Here is a 6,376-nt window from a genome sequence, read left to right on the forward strand (position 1 = left end):
GTGGCGCTGTAGCTCAAGTGGTAGAGTGCTAGCCTTGAGCTGAAGAGCTGAGGGACAGCGCCCAGGCCCAGAGTTCAGGCCCCACGACCAGACCCCCCCCCAAAAAAATAAGGGTTTATTCCTTAGGGTATTTACCCAGTTGCTACTTAGTTCTACTTCATGTTCAGAGAATACCAAGTATGAGATTATCCCAATTCCTAGGTCCATGATTCTCCATCACTTTTACTACATTTATATACACATAAACACAATGTAAATGTTGATGAGGGGTGGAAAAAGAATTTACAAAGAGAAAATCATTTGATAATTACAAAACCAAAGTGTTTATTAAACATTAGAAACATAAATCAATAACGTTCTTTTCTTTTTATCTTTCCTTTCCTTTTCATTCTTTGCCTTAGAATCTTTTGAATTACATTTTCAAGAACAGAAAACAAAATGCCCTCTAGCTTGGCTGGGCACTGGTGGCTCATGCTTATAAGCCTATCTTCTCAGGAGGCTGAGTTCTGAGATCATGGTTTGGAGCTAGACTGGCTGTCTCCTTGAGACACTTATCTGCAATTACCAACAAAAAGTCAGAAATGTGGCAGTGGTTCAAGTGATAGAATGCCAGCCTTGAGCTAAAAAGCCCAGTGAGAAGTCCAGAAACTTACGAGGTTAGACTGAAATTCACCAAAATTCTCTTCAGGTCTAAAACCAAGCCAAGGAGGCATCATGAGAGTGAGAACTGGTGCTACACTCAGCTGAGGTGCCGGCTCCTCTGGTGCAAGCCAATGTCTGTGGAAGGGCCTGTTGGCCTGTGCTCAAACCCCGTGTAGTAACTATACCGTGGCAACAATTAGATGATAGACTCTACAACACACTAAGTGCTCAACAAACACGCAGATAACTTTTAGGATAGCAGGACTACTAGGCACTTAATGCATTTGTACCTTCTATCCCATGCTCTTGGTGAAGGCTGAGCCATTTCACGGAGGAATCTCCTTGCTCTTCTCCTGTGGCCCTCCATGTGGGCTCCTGTGACATAAGAACCTCACCTGGTTGTTTGTTTTTATTGGTGTCAGTCCTGGGGCCTCAACTCAGGGCCTGGACACTGTCCCTGAGCTTTTTTTTTTTTTTTTTTTCCCTCAAGGCTAGCACTCTACTACTTGACCCACAGCTCTACCTCTGGCTCTTTGATAATTCATCAGAGATAAAGAGTCTCATGGACTTTCCTGCCCAGGCTGGCTTCAAACTGGGATTCTCAGATTTGTCTCCTGAGTTGGTAGGATTACAGGCATGAGCCACCAGCGCCTGGCTGGTGGGTTCATTTTATAATGCCATATTCTATTAAAAGTACATGGATAGCACTAGGAAGCTTGCTTAGCACATGTGAAGCTCTGGTTCAATCCCCAACACCATATCAAAATATTGCTTTGAAATTTATTTTTATTACAAGAACGGATCAAAAGTGACTGAGAACATTCTAGAGAGGTTTCAGTGGGACAACATCACACCCCGTCCCATGACACCTGCATGTTCCCTCCTAACTCCAAGGGGTGTCTGCCTGTGCCAGGCCCAGGCTCTTCAGGGGAGTCCAGGGAGAACAATGGGGTAGACACCATGTGGAGTGACCCCACAGCACATGGTCTTCAGCATTCTCGGGGTTTCCCTTCACGCCTCTTATCCCTTCACACTCAAAGGGAAAGTGCAATTCTTCTGCCTGTAACTGCTTGACAGAGACTTTCCCTCTTCTGTGCACCATTTAACTTACACCTATTATACTTCAAGAACCATACATCTGGGCTGGTAAAATGGCTCAAGTGGTAGGGACCTGCCTAGCCAGTGTGAGGTGCTGAGTTTAAACTCTAGTACTACCATAAAAAAAATTCACACATTCATCAGTGTTTAAAAGGAAATGTTCTCCTCTTTTATGGGGGTCTACGAAGGGAAAAAAAGAGCTAATAATGCCATAGGTATTGACTCAGCTTTGTACTGGCAGGGCAGTGGTGGTACTATGAATGAATTTCTGAAGATGCCACAGGAAAACGCAGTGGATCAGAAGCAAAAGTTGAGCTGGAATTTGTCTAATGAGTTCTTAAGCTCAATTCTGGCTTGAAACTAGCAAGGTAAAACAGATAAAACTAGGACAGAGTAAAAAAGTGTCAGAATGCACCAAAGTAAGAACTTGAGAAGCCCGTTTCAGCTGGACGTCTTCACGTATGCAAGTAGGTAACGCATTCAGATGCATGAGATGGGAAATGCGCCCTTGCCTGGGAGCCAGAGTCAAGACCACTAGTGTCCTGGGCTAACCACACAGTGCTAGAGAATCAAATGATAGTATCTGCTACCAGTACAAGCAGTGCCAATAACTTCTTAAGTCATTTATTTATTCATTTGAGAAGATGAGAGAGTGAGGGACAAGCCGGGAGGTTCCGATGGGAAAATGCCACAGCTAAGGCAGGAGCCAGGTGAGGCAGGGGTGGAGCTCCTGCTCTAGAGTCATGGACGACGACATCCCAGAAGCAAGGAGGGCTGACTGGGTAGGGCTGTGGGCCATGGGGGAACATGTGCAATGCAGAGAACAGGAGATTCTAAGCAGAGGATGACAAAGCCTGAGTTATGTGTAACTATGAACATAGCAGTCCTATGTTGTGGACAACAGACACAGATGAGGGAGCAAGGTAAAACTAGGAGGAGCCTACTGCCATGAGCCGGCAGGCCGGGACCAGGTGGGCACAGCACAGGGAAAGCAAGATTTCTAACAGAGTGACTAGAGGAGTCAAGGGATGATCTTCTTTTTTTAAAACTCTGTGCAGTCCTGGGGCTGGAACTCAGGGCCTGGGTGCTATCCTTGAGGCTAGCACCCTACCACTTGATCCAGGGCTCCACTTCCAGCTTTCTGGTGATTAGTTAGAGATAAGAGGCTCATGGACTTTCCTATCCCAGGCCGACTTTAAAGTGATCCTTAGATCTCAGCCTCCAGAGTAGTCAGGATTACAGGCATGAGCTATGTGTTTGTTAGTATACCTTTATGGACATCCTCAACTCCCTTTCTTGCACTTTCTAGAATCATTCCCCAGCTAAACATCCATATATAGAGAAAATAAAACCCCTTAACTTTAAGACTCAGTCTATATTGGGTTGTCCACATCCCTGGCCACAAAGCATAGCATGACAGTTCACATACCATATGTACTCTACTGCAGAAAGCAACATTGTGCTCACATTTCATTGTTTACAAATTCCTCTATCCTTCCTTGATGGTCCCTATGTTGGATTTCAGTAAGGGCTTCCAATGATCTTGGAGCACAGGCTTCTATCTTTTTGAACAAAAATGTGGAAATTAGTTGTACAAGTTTCTGACAAAGGAACAATTTGTGACAGTGCACAGTAACCTTACATTTGTTGTCTATTCTATTAAACATTAATTGCGTACTTATAAAAAGCTACTATTTGCATGCTCACTCTGCTGCATACATAAGAGTAAACACCACTCCTATACTAACTCAATATTACAATCCTGGAGGTAGGTATTATTATTGTCTCCATTTTACTTATTTGTGTGTGCTAGTACAAGGGCTTGAATTCACATTCTTGTTCATCTCCCTACCCCACAAGGCTGTGCTCTACCACTTAACCCACACCTCCAGTTCTGGCCTTTTGCTGGTTAACTGGAGAGAAGAGTTTAAAGGATTTGTCTGCTGGGGCTGGCTTCAAACCCTGATCTTCACATCTCGGGCTTCCTGAGTAGCTAGGATGACAGATGAGTCACCCATTGGGCTTATCCCCATTTTATAGACAAGGAAACCAAAGCACGCAGGGTTGAGCAACTTGCCCAAGGCCGTTCAGATAAAGCAGAAGATCAGGCCGAAGCTCTGCTCTTGACCTTGCCTTCATACTGCCTCTAGTTACCTCTAAATTCTCATGTGAGCTAGATATGTCAGGCCAGTCATTTGCCTGTGAGGGCCTGACAGATGGCGAGTGGAATTGTGAGTCTTAGCATAGAACCCAGGCGCCTCTTAATCATTGCATGCTGATGGTCTGGTCTGGTCTGGGCATCCCACCACCTTATGGAGCTAGAATGGGTAGCGGAGAGCTAGACACAGAGATGCCAACCTGACCAACACGGCCTGTCTCCTGGAGCTTGGAATCGCACCTGTGGACAGGACAAGGTCATCTGTTGGGGCAGTCCAGTATGCAGGCATCAAGCAGACAGCTATCTGCAGAGGTCTTGATGCAGTGCAGGTGATGGTCATGCAGGTGAGAAATCAAAAATGTAGGAAGGAAACAAGCAGGAAAGGTGGGAGGCACTTCTGGAACAAGAGCAGTATGTGCAACATACAAACAAGATAGGTGTTTTTGTCTGACTTGAACAAAGGATACACAGGAGGAGGAGGGTATGAGGCTCAAGGGGAAGTCACAAAGCACAGGGGTCTTGGGGGCTAAAATAAGGCCACTGAGGCATCATAAGAGAAACAGCGACCATCCGTTCTCCCCAGGACCTGAAAACTCTAAAGATAGGGAGAGAGGAGAGAGGGAGAAGAGGGTTGGGTGCTGCGGACCGCTCGTCCTCACTTACGTCTCTTGCTTTTATATTTTAGTTCTTTTATTATGCTGTAGAAACAATGGTCCCTTCCCAATCTAGCTGCAAAGAGATAGCATTTTGACTTTTTCTATTTTAACCATAGTTAAGTGTATCTTGTTTACTGATTCCAGCAACTTAACTGAAAACTATGAAATGCAGGGAAAAATAGCAACTGCTGAATGTCATGTGACGGTCCAGCTGACCACTGTGGCAGTTGAAATGGGGACTGAATCCTCAAAACTCCTGACTCCAAAATGGAGGGACAAAGAAGGCACATGCAGCAGTGGCACTCATTAGACACTGTGGAAAATGAACAAAACAACTTGTAGGTAGGGACAGGAACTGAGAGAGAGTGAGAGGAGTGACATTTTAGAAATGTACTCATTATCTGACTTATGTAACAATAACTGCTCTGTACATCACCTTTATAAATAATAATAAATAATAATACAAAGTAAGTACACTAGGGACTGGGAAGGTGGCTCAGTGGTAGAATGCTTGCCTGCATACATGAAGCCCTGGGTTCGATTCCTCAGCACCACATAAGCAGAAAAACTAGAAGCAGCACTGTGGCTCAAGTGGTAGAGTGTTCGCCTTGAGCTGAAGAGCTGAGGGACAGTGCCCAGGCCCAGAGTTCAGGCCCCACAACCGACCAAACAACAACAACAACAAACCACTAAAAAAAACCTAAACAACAAAACCCTACTGATTCCTCTGCTGTTCATGTCTCAGAGAGGCCATTTTGTGGCTGGGTATGTACACATTCTCCTGAAAACATTTTTCTGACCCAGATACAGTAAGTTTGCTGGTACGTCAGACTCACAGTATCTGACTTTTTTTAAGACTCTGAATCTCTTGCACAAATGCCAGTTGCTGTGGCCCAGGGCCCTCTCCTCCACTGCTCAGCTCCACCTGACTCACTGCAACACAAGTTCTGTTTCTCTGGCCACGGTAGAAAAGCCTACCTGAGAGTTGGAGCTCTTCAAAGGAAAGAGGGCAATTAAAAAAAAAAAAAAGGCTTGCTATGGGCAGCAGAAAGAGCTGAGAGAAACTCTCCTGCACATGTGATTATGGACAGGGCTGACTCGCTTACCACCTGGATTCCCTATACTTCTATCTTCCTAAACTCTGCCTTGCATATGGTTTCCAGAAGCTTCAAAACAAGAGAATCATTATGGCTAACAGCTCACAGAGGACAATATAGTCCACAGAAAAGTCAAGTCTACTGCTTATATAACCCTAGCCCTGATACCAGAAAAAGAGGAGATGCATGTAACTCTAGGCAGACACCCAAGGTTCCTCCAGTGATTCTGGAACACAGGCCCAGTCATCTCAAGCCCTTGCCTTTGAGTTTAGCACTGAGGTGCTCTCTTACTATTGGATGGTGACATAAGTCAGCCAGCTCTGCGTTTCAGTCTTACCGTCACTTACTTGATGACAATGCAGACATCCTGAAGCTCCTCAGATTTCCAAGTCAGACTAGCTCCCTGGATGCTACATGAGGAGTCAGGTTACTACCTTGTATTCTACCTCGTCACATTTTCAGTCTCTCTCTGGTTTGGATTTGGTTCAAGAGTATGTTCTCGGCCGCAATCAGCAGAATACCCTGCTGTAACAGGCTGCACTGAGCACAGTGGCCCCAGGTCAGCCTCCGTCTGTCATTCCCATTCCTAGGCACACAGCTCTTGATACAGCTCTGGAAGAACACTGGTCCCTCCAGTACAAATAGTGGCCACAGGCACACACTCAGAGCCAGGCCAATTAGACATTTCTTCCCTGGAATGAGGGTCCTAAGAGGACAACAGATAG

General features: G+C 45.4%; 1 protein-coding gene across 1 annotated transcript in view; it reads right to left on the minus strand.

Annotated features, from left to right (window-relative positions):
- The window catches only part of Zbtb21 (zinc finger and BTB domain containing 21), a 24,978-nt gene extending 18,957 nt beyond the window's left edge, over window positions 1-6,021 (minus strand). The window contains exon 1 of the mRNA XM_013027400.1: window positions 5,989-6,021. The gene's annotated coding sequence lies outside the window, so the exon portion shown is untranslated. The remainder of the gene's footprint in view (window positions 1-5,988) is intronic.
- Window positions 6,022-6,376: the final 355 nt, after the last annotated feature.

Source organism: Dipodomys ordii, unplaced genomic scaffold, assembly GCF_000151885.1.
Source record: "Dipodomys ordii isolate 6190 unplaced genomic scaffold, Dord_2.0 Scaffold103, whole genome shotgun sequence".
NCBI lineage: Eukaryota > Metazoa > Chordata > Mammalia > Rodentia > Heteromyidae > Dipodomys > Dipodomys ordii.